The 16,492-nt window shown below is 42.2% G+C and overlaps 1 protein-coding gene across 1 annotated transcript in view; it reads left to right on the forward strand.

The window, feature by feature from the left end:
* The window catches only part of LOC145340550 (ephrin type-B receptor 1), a 555,098-nt gene that overhangs the window by 220,097 nt on the left and 318,509 nt on the right, over window positions 1-16,492 (forward strand). The window lies entirely within an intron of this gene.

Here is a 16,492-nt window from a genome sequence, read left to right on the forward strand (position 1 = left end):
TTCATTCACGGACCTCCTTGCAGTCCCAGCAGTGCCCACTACTGAGCTCTGATGCTTTTGGGACGTCGATAGTAGTCATGATGTGGAGATGCCGGTGTTGGACTGGGGTAAACACAGTAAGAAGTCTCATAACACCTGTAATCTGTGTATGCCTCTTATATGCTCTGTTTGAGAGCAGAACTCTCCACTCACCTGAATGAAGGGGCAAAACCCGAAAGCTTGTGGGTTTGCTATCAAATAAACCTGTTGGACTTTAACCTGGTGTTGTGAGACTTCTTACTGTTGGGACTGACAGAGCTGCCAACCAACCAGATGTTCCACTGATTCCTCATTCATTGCTGAGTAATGTGTTGCCACCAACTACCCACCAGATGCCCCCCAGTAAATCTCAGCCCCTGGGTTCGCAAGTTGGCCAGCTTCTGCTACTCTGTACAGTATTGTGAAGGTTTACTCTGTTATTTATGACACTTTTGGACATACATGACAGTAAAAGATGGGGTTTTTCCTGCTTCCTTTTAATATAATTTATACTGCAATGCTTGTGTGTGCAGAATATTGCTGTCGCAGGAAGAGTACGAATTACAAGTATAACCCAGGCAAATATTAAATATAACATTGAGCAAGTTAAATATAGTAATGTAGTGGCTAGATCAGCAACCTGAAGTCTAGAGTAAATTACAATATTGAATTCAGTCCATCTGATCATTTGTGGACTGGCACCCAAAAAAAAGCTATAAAAACCCAACTGATTCACCAATGCCATTCATAATAAAGGCAAAGAGTACAAAAGAAAGAAGTTACGGAGAGTCTTTATAAAACGCCAATTCGGTCTCAGTTGGATTATCATATCTCATTCTGGGCATCACACGTTAGGCTGGATTTGATGCACTCATCCCTGTAGTGAGTTTGGATTTGAGGAGGGCATTTAATGAGGTGAAGGGTGTGGACCCAGTCACCTTCCTACCTGTACCCCGGTAAAGTGCAGCAGGTAGGTCCATGGATGGCCTTCCCATCCCACCACCAATTGAGGCCCATTAGTGACCTGTTAATGTACAATTATTTAACCCAGCGGAGGGTAGGCCTGTTGCCATGTGGAGAGCACACAGTACAAATCTGTGTGGGTTGCTTATGGTCTCCCAGGTGTGATTTGTCATTTAAGGACGCATTGCAAGATTGAGGAATCAAGAAGGGGGCTAACAGAGAGTCATCCCCTGTGTTTGTTGCTGATCCTTCTACACCACCACCTTAAAAATCTCCACTTCCTTCCCACCGTCGCGCACCTTTGCCTTGCCCACTCTGTGCCCTTGGCCTCTGGAGAGTGTATTTCCCACAGCAACCATCACCTCCCTGTTGGCGCTCCTGAGAAAAGAGCTGCTACCTCTGATTGGCCCTTTGTTCTCCGAAAACAGGACATCCTGCCCCTTGGACCCCATGAAAGTCCTGCTAGCGGTCTGTTAATTGCCAGATTGGATTGTAATACAATGGGCTTTCCGAAGAGGAGGCAGCACGGATCTCCCATTGGATCTCCAGGCAATGACCTCCATAAACTTGCCCCTATTGACTCTATAAAATTCTCCCCTTTGAGAAGGATGTGAAGGCATTAGAGGGAGCATAGAAAAGCTCTATAAGAATAGTTGTGTGACTAAATTGAAAAGATTGGAGCTGTCCTCCTTGGAAAAGAGAAGGCTGAGAGGAGATTTGATAGAGTGTTCAAAATCACGAGGGGCCTGGAAAGAGCAGATAGAGAAAAACTGTTGCCATTGGTTGAAAGATTGAGAACCAGAGAGTTCTGATCTAAGGTGAACAGTGGAACAAAATGGCCACATGAGGAGAAACATTTTCATGCAGCGATCATGCAGGATCTGCAACGCCACTGCCTGAAAGTGTGATAGATGCATATTTAAAAGGAATTGGGTAAGTATCAGAAAAAAGAACTTGCTGGGCTATTGGGACAGGGCAGTAGAGTGGCACTCCCTGGCAGAGAGCTGGTACGGACACAGCCGAACCGAATGGCCTCCTTCTGTTTTGTAAACATTCTGTTGGTTCTGTGCTGATCTTGCTTGGTCCTATTACAAGTGAATCCAAGTACACAGCCAAGATGGTTAATGATGCTCTCTTTTGCAGCATTGGCCATACCAACAAAGCTGCGGGGAAAATGACTTGCCAACATTTCTCAGAAATGATACAAATCACAGCTTACATACAGCTTTCCCCCTCTCCTGGTATGAGTCACATGTCCGCAAAGGATGTATATCCAATCTCATGATTCTACCTTTGTCAAAGTTGAATCTCTGCCAGGCCGAGAATTCTGCTATTAACCGCCAGATGCAGGAGGGGTGTTAATGGTGTCTGATACCTACCAGCCAGGTTGATAGAACCCATTCAAGGATGCATCCCCTGTTTTATTTGAGATGGCACTTAACCCATCCATCTAATGTAATAGAATGATGCTCATGTTATCTTTTGCAAGACTTTGAAAGTGCACTAACCATACTGGGAAATCATTCAACTCACAGCAAGATACAGTAAGAGTGAAAGGAAGCGAATAAATGCTGCAGCAATACTGAACTAAAATACCACTGCCTGCATAAGTTGGTTAAATTTAAAGACTAAATTAGGCTAAAGTCAAGCCTGTACACAGAATGAGACAAAGCGATGGATCTGTTATTATGCTGTTCAGCTCTTTTTACACTTGTCAACTTGCACACAGTTATGCAAGTATTGCTTTTTTATGCATTCACTTGCCAGACAGAAACTCTTTGTACCTTTCAGTTGACTTGACAGTTATCACATACTGTAATTATGCCCTCCGGCTGACAGGCTTGCTTTAAGAGCACTCTGTGAGCCATTTTGACATGGGTTTTTATCAAACATGCTAGGCCCCAGTGAAGTCCTTTTCACATCCCCCACTTTCCCTCTCCCAATGCAAAAAGGATCTGTCTATGGCATGCTTTAATCCCATGTTGTGATTTTAAACAGAGCAAATGAATAGCTCCGATGAGCACCTTAGTGTGTCGGGCTTGTTGATTTGAGAGTGCAAAGTTTAATGCTTTTAAGTACATAACATGCCATCAACCTCAATTAACATACCAGAGCGTGCTTTGAAAAAGCCCTTGAACTGCATTTTTTTCTGGAGGTGTGGAGAGGGGCACAAAGGTGAAAGGATTAGAAAGAGTAGTAAATAGTAGGAGGAGGAGGTCATAGGAACTGAAGGGACCATTCAACCCCTCAAGCCTGTTCTGACATTCTATTAGATCATCGCTGACTTCAACTAAGATTTCCCCCCTTTGTTCAATTCCACTTGATATCCTTACCAAACAAGTATTTATCGATCTCAATCTAAGGGTGAGTTTCTCCAGCCCCGCCCATCACCAGAATGATCAGGTCTCACTGAAAAACAATGGGATTTAGGCTGGAAAGTCAAATTTCCCATGGTGGATCACATCAGAGTGGAAAATCCCACCTACAAAAGCTCCAATTGTCCCCCGGCATCCAGAGGCTGTATTGAGGGAGAAAGTTCCAGATTTTCACTATCCTGTATGAGAAGTGTTTCCTGACTGCTCCAGTGTGACCTGGCTCTAATTCTAAGGTTTGGCTTTCTCATCCTGGATTTCCCACCCGAGGATATTGTAATTCTGTTCCTACTGATTAAATCCTTTAATCATTTCAGACACCTATCAACTCAACCTAAATTCTAAATTCCAGGGAATAAAAGTCAGGTTACTGAAAACTGTTCACATGATTTAACTCTTTAAGCCCTCTTTATCACTTTGGTGAATCTCTACTGACTTCCAAGACCAATATATCAGTCCCGTAACTGCAGTATTCCAAAAGGGGTCTTGCCAAGATGTGCTATGGAAACATATCAGTTCCTTTTAAATCCTCTTGCGATATTAGACAACATGCCATTAGCCTTTTTGATTAATTATTATACCTGATTGCCCACCTTCAACAGCATAACCTCTACCAGATAGAAGGATAAGGCAGCAGGTACCCGGAAACAGCTCGACCTGGAAGTTCCCCTTCAAACTATTCGCCATCCTGACTTGAAATATATCACCGTTCTTGCAGTGTTGCTGAGTCAAAATCCCGGAACTTCCTCCCTATCAGCACTGTGGATGTACCTACACCATGGGGACAGCAGCAGTTCAAGAAGGCAGTTGACCATCATTTTCCTGAGAATGGGCTGTAAATACTGTCCAAGCCACTGACGCTCACATCCCCTGATTGAATGAAAATAAATGTTTACATAATATCTCTGCCATTTTCTGCTACTTTGCAATTAAGAGAATATTCTGATTTATTTTTCCTGGATCCAAAATGGCAGCCCTCATATCTCCCCACAGTGAACTCTATCTGGTACAGTTAGACTGTTTATAAAAGCAAAATACTGCAGAGGAGCTAGAACAATGGAACACAATCTCAGACTAAGAGACATGCAATTTAGGACTGAGATGGGGAGGAATGTCTTCACTCAGAGGTTGGTGAATCTTTGGAAATCTTTAGCCAGAGGGCTGTGTAAGCTTGGTCGCTGAGCACGTTCAAGACTGAAATTGATAGAATTCTCGATACTAATGGCATCAAAGGATATGGGGGAAACATGGAAAAATACCATTGAGTAGACAATCAGCCACGATCTAATTGAATGGAGCAAGTTTGAGGATTGAGCAGCCTACACCTCCTATTTTCTATGCTTGAAATCTGAAATAGGAATAAAAGATATTACAGATGCTCAGCTGGTCACTCAGTATCTATGGAGAGGCACACAGAGTTAACTGTATCAGGTCACTCATAGCCCCCAGAGTGAACTGACTGCTTCCACCTTCTTCCCAGTTCCAGAAGTGAGACTATCTCGGTAAAACATTGTGTCAGCCAGCCTGCTCCTATCCCTCTGAGTGATTTTTTTTTCCAAACATCATTTTGTTTTGTCTCACCTTACTTACCCAGTGTCTTCCAATACATCCATGATTTTTCCAATGTCCTCCGTAACTTTATTAGTTACACTATGGACATCCTGTACACCTCCACATTGAGGATGGACTGAGGATTCTCCACAACTTCCTTGAATGGAGGATGAACGAGTCCCTGTCCACTGCCAACGCCTTCTGCCTGGATGAAATTGTTCTCATATTGAACAACCTCTCCTTCAATGCATCCTCCAAATAAAAACATGTTAATGTGTGAATTTACATGGGTCCTAGCTATTTTTGTATGGTATGTGAAACATTTTATGTAAGTCGTACTGAGGCTTTCCTTCCTCTTTACTAGCATGTTGATGTCAGCATTTGCCTTTTCTTGCTCTCATCCTGAGCTGGAAAATGTCATTGACTTTGCTTCTAACTTTCTCATTCCACACCTTCACCCAGTCCATCTTTGACTCTTCCCATCTCTTCTGTGATTTTTCTATCACCGTTTCTGGAGATAGGTTGTCATTAATTATTCTCCATAAGTGCACTGACTCCCTCCGGTGCCTTCATTACACTTCCATGAACACTATTTCCTGTAAGGACTCTTTCCTATTCGCTCAGCTTCCCTGTCTCTGGTGTACCTGTCGGCGAGGGCAAAACAAAACTAATACAAGATTATCGGCTTAAAATGTTGACCGTTTCTCTCTCCACTGATGCTGCCGAAGCTGCTGAGGATTTCTAGCATTTTCTCTTTTTAAACTTACCTAATTTTATTCCTCTTTGTAATGTTTCACCCAATTCTTTGTACTGCTTAATTTGGGTGTCATCTGAAAATTTGAATACATAACTTTCTAATTCTTAATGTAAGACATTGATAGAGATGGTAAAAAGCTGAGGCCACAGTATAAATCTCTTGGATACACCACCTGTCTGATCCCACCACTTAAAACCACATTTATTTTATTCCTACATTGTCTTCTACCTCTTAACCAATTACAGTCATAGAATGTTACCTCCTATTCTACGCACTGTCATTAATGCACAAAGTCTCTTGTTGAGAACATTATTAAAATTGCCTTCTATAAATCAATATAGAGAGCATTTGTTAACCCTTCCTGTGAATCATACTAGTGTCTACCTAAGAATTTAATAATTCATAATGTTGAGGCATTTATCAATTGAAAGATTGAAGCATTACCAATGTTTCAAATTATTTGAGGATAAATTTCAAGCAGATTCTTCTTTTTACATTCACATTCCAATATTGTTGATTCCTCCTCTGATGATGTCAATTACTGTTCAATGGACACAAAATGCCCCTGGGATCCAAGTGTAAAACGGACAGCCATGGTACAAAATTCAATCATATATAGCTGCTTTTGGATGGCGGCTTGTAGCATTAAACCAATTGATGAGACTGCTTTTAAGAGCTGTGTTCTTGTTCTCGCTCTTCCTTTTAGGGCTGTTGTGGCTGAGCGGGTGGTGTTAATTGTATATTTACAGTATGCAACTGATGGGTACCAACTGGCAATTCACTTGTGCCTGTGTCAATTATTGAATTGGGATGTTTGTAATGTGTACCTACCATAAATAGATGGATATAAAAGTGTGTAAAGATATAAAAGTGTGTAAAGATTTGATTCTGGTCTATCCTTTACCATTCGGCTTTCTGGAATGTAACATGATGGCAGCCAATGGTGGCCTAAAGGTGGGGGTTAGAAGCTAAGAAAAACTTTTTGGGTTGAAAATTACTATCCCAGTAGCCAGTGTGGGAAATGCCAAAAGGCAAGTATAATTATAAGGATGTGATTACCCTTCAGTATTCTTGAAGTTTGAACCATATTATCACTGGAAGTATTAAGTGGAAATGTGGACTCAGATTATGTTTGTGGAAAATAAGGTATGAATCATAGAAGCAAAGGAATGCTTCTGTAATGCAGAAGAAACCATTCAGCCCATCGAGTCTCCACCGAAACTCCAAAGCAGCATCCTACCTAGGTCCAATCCCCCGCCTAATCCCCGTAACTGTGTGCATCAATTTTGGCCAATCCACACAACTTGCATATCCCAGATGCTAAAGGACAATTTGGCATGGCCAATCCACCTAACCTACCCATCTTTGGACTATGGGGGTGAAAGTGGAGCACCCAGAGAAACCCACACAGACATGGGGAGAATTTTCAAACTCAACACGGGCCGGAATGGAATCCACGTCCCTAGCGCTGTGAGGAAGCTGTGCTAATCACTGTGCCACTGTGGCTTTGATGTTGTCATTCCCTGGAAGAAGTAAAATTAGAAGTATGTTTTGAGCTACATGTCCATTGGTTAGGTAGAGATGAAGGTTTGGATCTTGTATAGGAATTCTAGGTTGAAATCTGATAAAAAAAAACCCCGCATAGTCAGAATCTGATGGATGTGAAACAAGATCAGATGTGTCACATGGACAGATTACCTGTTCCATCTGGTATCTGGTTTGCAGAGAAGACCCCATTGGATCAGATGTCAACTGCCTTAAAAAATGATTCTTGAGAAATTCCCTTCAGTCCTCAATGAACAAATAAATGGACAACTCAGTGATTGCCAGATTTCTAAATGGACCAGATGCTGGATGCAGATGCCAATGCAATAGAAGGAATAGACAGGCAGAATGAGGATGGATGCAGCTTTATTAACAGATCAGACTATTATAGCTGAAGACAAAATGGGAACAAAAATAGTGTGTGAATAAATGTCCAAGGAACAATTCATAGGGACTTAAGTTGCAACTTAAAGTGTCATAATGCAATGAACTACCCAAAGAAAGGAGAAGCATCCTTGAAACAACAAATATAATTCTGAGCAACAGGATGGACGTTATGATGAATAAGAACATAAGAACATAAGAAATAGGAGCAGGAGTAGGCCATATATCCCTTCGAGCCTGCCCCGCCATTCAATAAGATCATGGCTGATCTGTCGTGGCTCAGTTCCACATTCCCGCCCTCTCCCCATAACCCTTAATCCCCTCTCTTATCAAAAACCCATCAACCCGTGTCTTAAAAATATTTAGCGAGGCAGCCTCCACCACTTCAGCGGGCAGAGAATTCCAGAGATTCACCACCCTTTGAGTGAAGAAGTTCTTCCTCAACTCCGTTCTAAACCGCCCCCCCTTTATCTTGAGGCTGTGCCCCCTAGTCCTACTGTCCTTTCTGAGCGGGAAGAGTCTCTCCACCTCTATCCTATCCATCCCATTCATCATCTTATATGTCTCAATGAGATCTCCCCTCATTCTTCTAAACTCTAACGAGTACAAGCCTAGTTTATTCAGCCTCTCCTCATAGGTCAACCCCCTCAACTCCGGCATCAGCCTAGTAAACCTCCTCTGCACTCCCTCCGAGGCCAAAATATCCTTCCGTAAGTACGGCGACCAAAACTGCACACAGTACTCCAGCTGCGGCCTCACCAATGCCCTATATAGCCGCAGCAAGACCTCCCTACTTTTATATTCAATCCCCCTCACTATGAAGGCCAGCATCCCATTCGCCTTCCTGACCACCTGCTGCACCTGCAAACTGGGTTTTTGCGACTCATGCACAAGGACCCCAAGGTCCCTCTGCACCGTCGCCTGCTGCAGTTTTTTGCCACGTCAGTAATAATCCTTCCTACCATTATTCCTACCAAAGTGGACCACCTCACACTTGCCAACATTAAATTCCATTTGCCAGTTCCTGGCCCATTCGCCCAGCCTATCTAGATCCTACTGTAGACTCTCCACACCCTCCGTGCAATTTGCCGTTCCACCAATCTTGGTGTCATCAGCAAATTTCAACACCATACACTCGGTTCCCTCCTCCAGATCATCTATATAAATGGTAAATAGCTGAGGCCCCAGCACCGACCCCTGAGGCACTCCACTAGTCACCAACCGCCAATCCGAATAGCACCCGTTGACCCCCACTCTCTGCCTCCTATTTGACAACCAATCCTCTGTCCACGCTAACACCCTACCCCCAACTCCATGTCCCCTGACCTTCTGCAATAACCTCTTGTGAGGTACCTTGTCAAACGCCTTCTGAAAATCAAGAAAGCCCACATCCACCGGCTCTCCTCTATGCACCGCCCTAGACACATCCTCATAGAACTCCAGTAAATTTGTCAGACACAACTTCCCCTTAACGAAACCGTGCTGCGTCTGCTCTATCAAGCAATTCCCCTCAGGATGCCTCGCTATTTCCTCCTTGATGACGGATTCTAACATTTTACCTACAACAGACGTTAAACTAACCGGCCTATAATTCCCTGCCTTTTGCCTGGCACCCTTCTTAAACAACGACGTAACATTAGCCGTTTTCCAATCTTCCGGCACTTCCCCGGAATCCAGCGACGTTTGGAAAATAACCACCAAGGCATCCACTATCACCTCTGCCATTTCTTTCAGAACCCTCGGATGCATTCCATCCGGTCCTGGGGACTTGTCCACAATCAGCCCCTCCAGTCTGTCGAGCACCGCCTCTCTAGTAACAATAATGTCATTGAGACCCTCCAGTCCTACCACCTTTCCATCTCTAACACCCGGCAAATTATTCACGTCCTCCTCCGTGAAGACCGAAACAAAAAAGTTATTCAAGACCTCAGCCATTTCCCCATCCCCTACCACTAAGTCCCCCTTCTCATCCTCTAAGGGTCCAATGTTCACCCTAGCCAGCCTCTTCCTTTTTATATATTTATAAAAACTCTTGCTATCCTTTTTTATATTAAGCGCTAGCCCAGCTTCATAATTTCTCCTACCCTTCTTTATCAAATTCTTTGTCAATCTTTGTTGACTTTTAAACCTCGCCCAATCCTCTTCTCGCCCACTACTCTTAGCTACTCTAAACACCTCCGCTTTTAATTTAACACTTTCCTTCACCTCCTTCATTATCCACGGCTTATTACCTCTCCTCCTACGGTCCTTTATGACCATCGGAATAGATTTCTGCTGAGCACCAAGAAAGATCTCCTTAAAGATCCTCCACTGCTCCTCAGCAGACCTACCTTCCAACGCGCTCCCCCAGTCCACATTCGCCAATTCTTCTCTCATCCTACCGTACTCCCCTCTGTTCAAACAAAGGACGCGTGTCCGGGAACCCACTTTCTCCTCCTCCACCTGCACCAGAAACTCCACCATACAATGATCACTCTCCCCAAGAGAATCCTTCACCGCAAGGTCCCTAATTCTACCCGCCTCATTACATAACACCAGATCCAAGATAGCTCGCTCCCTCGTCGGCTCCAACACACACTGTTCAAGGAAACTATCCCGGCAGCATTCCAAGAACTCCTCGTCGAGCCCACCGCGTCCAACATGGATCGACCAATCAATATGTAGATTGAAATCCCCATAATTACGGCCGTCCCATTCCTGCACGCCGCACTTATTTGCGCGTTAACAGCCCGCCCCACCTCCAGATCATTATACGGGGGCCTATATACCAATGAATTATATGGACCACAAAGAGTATTAGTTCTATGGTGAATGTGTTATTTCACAGACTTCTTTAACTGTGCAGTATTATATAGTACTTGTGCTTAAACAGTACATGACACAGATTGGTTAAAATGTTTTCTTGATTTAGTAAGTTGTGAGGATCGAAAAGGTTAAGGAATACAAAGGATTTTTCTTAAAGGTTACTTACTAGTGTCACAAGGAGGCTTACTTTAATACTGCAATGACGTTACTGTGAAAATCCCCTAGTCATCACACTCTGGCACCTGTTTGAGTATATTGAGGGAGAATTTAGCATGGCCAATGCACCTCATCTACTTAATTTACTTTTAACAAAGGTGACTTCCTGGGGTCACTAAAGAGAGTTGCAATAGCAAGTAAAATAACTGTAGTAAGCAATTAAGGGTGGCACCATGCTGCCTCATAGTGCTAAGGACCCAGGTTTGATCCCGGCCTTTGGTGACTCTGTGAAGTTTGTAAATTCTCCCCATGTCTGTGTGGGTTTCCTTGGGGTGCTCTGGTTTCCTCCCACAGACCAAAAATCTGCAGGTTAGGTAGATTGTCCATCTTAAATTGCCCCTCAGTATCCAAAGGAGTGTAGGTTAAATGGTAAATATGTGGGATTACAGGGATGGGGTAGAGAGAAGGGCCAGGGTGCAAAGCTCTCTCAGAGAAGGGGTGCACTTACAATGGGTTGAATTGCCTCTTTCTGCTCAGTAGAGATTCAATAAGTACAGGTGCAGTCTGTAGTGAGATAACTTGACTGTGGAGTAAATGATCTTTGAAGAAGACATAGGTGATTCTTGGCATGCAGCTTTATAAATCAATTATTTTTAGAAGGTCAGTGAATCTTCAGTTTACCCTGTCAGAACATTATTGTATTCCTTTAACATAACCAGATTCTAATCAAAGCGTTAGACTGTATGAATAATATCACATTATGAGAATCAGAGAGGAAAAAAAACAAGTTTTCTTAAAGTTGTTCAATGTATTTACCCTATTTATCAAAGATTAAAAACCTTGTCAAAGGATACAAATGTAGTTGAAGAAATGTGTACAAGGCTAGTAGAAGACATTGGTGAGAAGTGCAAAATCTGTAAGACGTATTAGAGGATGCTGCCATGCCCTATTATAAGACTTTCATTGTCACATGACTTTACCAAAATTGTTGAGGGGCAGCGATGGCCTAGTGGTATTATCATTAGACTATTAATCCAGAAACTCAGTTAATGTTCTGGGGACCCCGGATCAAATTCCACTATGGCAGATGGCAGAATTTGAATTCAGTAATAAAAAAAACTCTGGAATTAAGAATCTACTGATGACCATGAAACCATTGCCGATTGTTAGAAAAATGCATCTGGTTCACTAATGTCCTTTAGGGAAGGAAATTTGCTGACTTGTGACTTCAGAGCCACAGCAATGTGGTTGACTCTCAACTGCCATTAGGCAATGAATGCTGGCCAGCCAGTGATGTCCATGTCCCCACGAATGAATAAAAAATAAATTGTCATGAACCTAAAGGCATGGGACAAATATTTTCATTCCACATTTTATCAATCTTTCTCCAATAATACCCAATGAGAATAAAAGACTTTTCATAGACAAGGTCATGATTGTATCACAGCTTGATGGCTCCTGCTCTGCCCAAGACCACAAAGAACTACAAAAAGTTATAAATGAGCCCAATCCATCATGCAATCCAGCCTCCCATCCATTGACTCTGTCTACCCTTCCTGCTGTCTCGGCAAAGCAGCCAACAGAATTAAGAATACCAAGCACCCTGGACATTCTCTCTTCTACCTTTTAAGATACCAGTGGACTCAAGAACAGTTTCTTCCCTGCTGCTGTCAGACTTCTGAATGGACTTACCTTGCATTAGGTTGATCTTTCTCTACACCCTAGCTATGACTGTAACACATTCTGCACTCTCTTGTTTCCTTCTCTATGTATGCTTTGTCCAATTAGCATGCAAGGAACATTACTTTTCACTATATGCCAATATGTGTGACAATAATAAATCAAATCAAAATTCATAGATGGAAACATAGAAAATAGGAGCAAGAGCAGGTCATTCAACATGATCATGACTGATTCTGTATCTCCATTTCAAATTTCTGTGCTCTCCCCATACACATTGACATAGTCTATTCCTGATTCTTGTTCTTATTTTCTTGTAGGAGCACAAGTGAATCCCCAGTTAATGCCAACCACCTGACTGCCCAGCCAAATACAACTAAATAAAATTAATATACAATGGACTGATTCCCTTCTCTCTCTTTAAATAAAAATTAAGAGTTTGTATGTACAAGTGACATTACAAAACTAATTAAATCAGGAACCTCTATATCCTGAACAAAGTATTACCTTGCAAGACATCCAACTTTGAGGATGCCAAACAATTTAATTGTGCAATCAGACAGTTGATGATTTGAACCCACCCATTTAATAGATTTTCTTTGTCTTGAATGATTGTTTCTAGCCAACAAGGTAAATCCAAAACCCTTTCTCACTCACACTTTCAACAGATTTTTGATCTATGTAATATTCAATAGGTATACCATCCTCAGAACGCTCATTGGACAAGATGTTACTTAAAATATTTCACAAACAGAACCTCATGTCTACTGCCTCCACAAAAGTTATGTTTCAGCAGCCAAAGTACGTTTAACTCATTTAGCTTCCCAAGCTAAAGGACATTTCCAAATGTCTCTCAGCAGAAATATTACAAAATCAGCTTTAGTTGAATATTGATAAGGAAAATTAGCAGATTAAGCATTTTAAAATAAATAATTTCATTTTCTCAGGGTCAGCTAAGAATGAGGATTGTGGGATCTGATTTTATTTTCAGCACAACAGATCTCACTGAAAAATACCATATCCTGGAAGCAGCGTTCAGTCATAGAGATATTTGATTAGCTTCCAAAGTTTCATTCTGCCTCTTTGGGAAGTTTCAAAAACACTTTCCTCCATACTGTTCTGCAGAAATACAACTCATATGTTGATTGACCTACTAGCTAAAAGAGCCATAGAGATTTGTAAGATTTTTTTTCCCCAGCTGTGGGAGAGACCATTGCAAAATCTGTATCATCCAATAACTCTTGAAAAACCCTAACAACTAAGCTTGCATTTACCTAATAAATCCCATCTGCAAGCACTTTCTAAGTATAATTCCACTTATGTGACAGCACAGGTTGCACCTATTCAGGTACCTCAAAATAAACTCTAAACTTTCTCCAATTATTTAACATTCATTCTGCCAATTTATGGATAATGGTTTTCATTCTGCAAATTGAACCAATGTTTCAACTGGCGGTAACTTTTCCTGCATAACCCACAAAGTGTTGCACCTCTCTGGAATATATGTCCACTGAATATCCACTTGGGCCAATTGATCTGTGAATGTGATACCCTGCTGAGTTGTGTCATGACCATTACTATTATCCAGCTCTTGATGTGTTGTATTTTACCTTAGGATCATCGTCACAAAACACATTTGAGATATAAAATGTCCTATTTACTTCAGTCAACTCTCCTAGCACAAACTTCCATAATTCCTTCTAATTAATCATGAAAAATTAATCTTAATTGTTCGATTGTCATGTTTTGACAAGTGTTGTCTTTCTACCTTGATCCATTACTTTACTGGGGACTTTCCGTTCTCTACAACCCTCTTTTGATATAGAAATCATAGAAACCTTACAGTGTAGAAAGAGGCTATTTAGCCCATCGAATCTGCACCAACCACAATCCCACGCAGGTCCTACCCCCATATCCCTACATACTCACCCTCTAATCTCTCTAACCTACGCATCGCAGGATATTAAGGGGCAATTTTAGCATGGCCAATCAACGTAACCAGCACATCTTTGGACTGTGGAAGGAAACCGGAAGACCCAGAAGAAACTCATGCAGACACGAGGAGAATGTGCAAACTCCACACAGACTGACCCAAGCCAGGAATCGAGCCCAGGTCCCTGGAGCTGTGAAGCAGCAGTGCTAACCACTATGCTACCGTGCTGCCCGTGATAATATACCAAATCTTCTGAAATAAAACCTCTTCTCAGATACAACGCTTCAGTGCTCGCCAAATTTTCTCTGGCACCTCAACTGCGATGAAATCTCATCTCTTTGTATGCAAAGCATTCAATTTTTGCAGATAGATATATTCACTGATGGAGCATTGACAATCCTTTGGGCTAGAAGAAATTTCTCATCAACTCAGTTGTAAATGATTATTCCCTTATCCTGTGACTGTGCTTCCGTGTTCTAGATTCCGCAGCCAAGGGAAACGACCTCAGTGTCTACCCTATTAAACCTCTTGAGAATCTTGAGTGTTCAGTGAAATTATCTCTCATTCTTCTAAATTCCAAAGTATAATTAGGAATGGACAAACTGTGGTTGTTTATTTAGAAGGTACATATTTTTAATGTGTATCTCTGTAAATAAATACTCATTAAAATGTGTAAAGAATAGTTCCAGTTCACCACCTCAGTTTCTGGAGTATAGTTGTTGGCCATTCTTGGGTGTCTGATCTCAGAAGGGGAAGGATGATGCAATGGGAATTGTGAGACTCCATAGTCATATGATCTACAGCCTGCTCATCATGCCAAATAGTAGTTTAAAGATAGGCCTAGAGGTCAGAAAGGTCTACAGAAGGAATCTTTTATTCTCAGCAACACCGGCCTACTCTGTGGCCCATCACAGTTGGTCCAAGGAGATGGAGAACCATCTCTGAAGGGTTCAGGCTATAGAGGCATTTTTGTCTCAAACCTGATTCTTTATGTTGTATTCCACCATCTTCTTCAGAGAGGACAAATTGTCAGGGGCTGTGGAGCACTGGATAATGTCTGACATTACTGAGTCTAGGTATGTGGATGTTGTGAGCGGTGAGTGTGAGATTGGCAGCATTGAAGGGTGAGTGAGGGTAAGGTGAAACATCTGGATGTTAGATGTGAGTCCTGAGTGCTAGGGAATGTGGCACAGTGAGAGTGTGAGATGTTGGTGGTATGGTGGCTCAGAGATGTCATGCGAAGATGCAATCACTGACCTGTACCAGCTGTGTGCATTCATTTGGACTGTTATGGCACTGCTACCAAGTCCTCACGTTCAGATTTTGGGTGCTGACCACTGTAGGCCCTGTGCTTAAAAATCAGGGCACAGGAATTTTGTGCCCCTGAAGTCTGAATTCAAAAGTAGAAAAAAGGGCTGGCATTTATATTGAAGATACAATGCGCTTGGACCAATGAATTATCCTAGAAAGGGCAATGGTTGCTTTGCTGACAAATATAGTAAGTCATTTAAACAATAATATTCCAGGATGATTAGTTAGTCTGGAGAGAGGGCGGCACAGTAGCACAGTGGTTAGCACTGCTGCTTTACAGCTCCAGGGACCTGGGTTCAAATCCTGGCTCGGGTCACTGTCTGTGTGGAGTTTGCATGATCTCCCCATGGCTGTGTGGGTTTCCTCTGGGTGCTCCGGTTTCCTCCCACAGCCCAAAGATGTGCGGGTTAGATTGATTGGCCATTCTAAATTGCCCCTTAGTGTCCTGAGATACATAGGTTAGAGGGATTAGTAGGTAAATATGTAGGGATATGGGGATAGAGCCTAGGTGGGATTGTAGCTGGTGCAGACTCGATGGGCTGAATGTCCTCTTTCTGCACTGTAGGATTCTGTGACTAATTTGATAGGATTGACTAGACCATTGGTAAAGTGCCTTGGTTTGTACTTATGTCCATCCTAGTGTGGATGCTGTTTGATATTGCACCTTGATGGCATTGCAACACTCCCTCAGCGCTGCAAAAATATTATTGGATTATTGGCTTAATTCCTTTCACGTACCTCTGTACCTGATGAATTTGGAGCATTCATTCTCAAAGTTTCTCAATTCATTTTCACACATAGCAAAGTGGATGGAGGGAGCAGGATTGTAGCTTTTAACCTTCTTGACTCAAATTTTGATTTGATTTGATTTGATTTCTTATTGTCACATGTATTAGCACACCATGAAAGGTATTGTTTCTTTCGTGCTGTACAGACAAAACATACCATTCATAGAGAATGAAATGAGAGAGTGCAGAATGTAGTGTTACAGTCATAACTAGGGTGTAGGGAAAGATC

Source organism: Carcharhinus amblyrhynchos, chromosome 3 (assembly GCF_965287045.1).
Source record: "Carcharhinus amblyrhynchos chromosome 3, sCarAmb.v2.hapA, whole genome shotgun sequence".
Classification (NCBI taxonomy): Eukaryota; Metazoa; Chordata; class Chondrichthyes; order Carcharhiniformes; family Carcharhinidae; genus Carcharhinus; species Carcharhinus amblyrhynchos.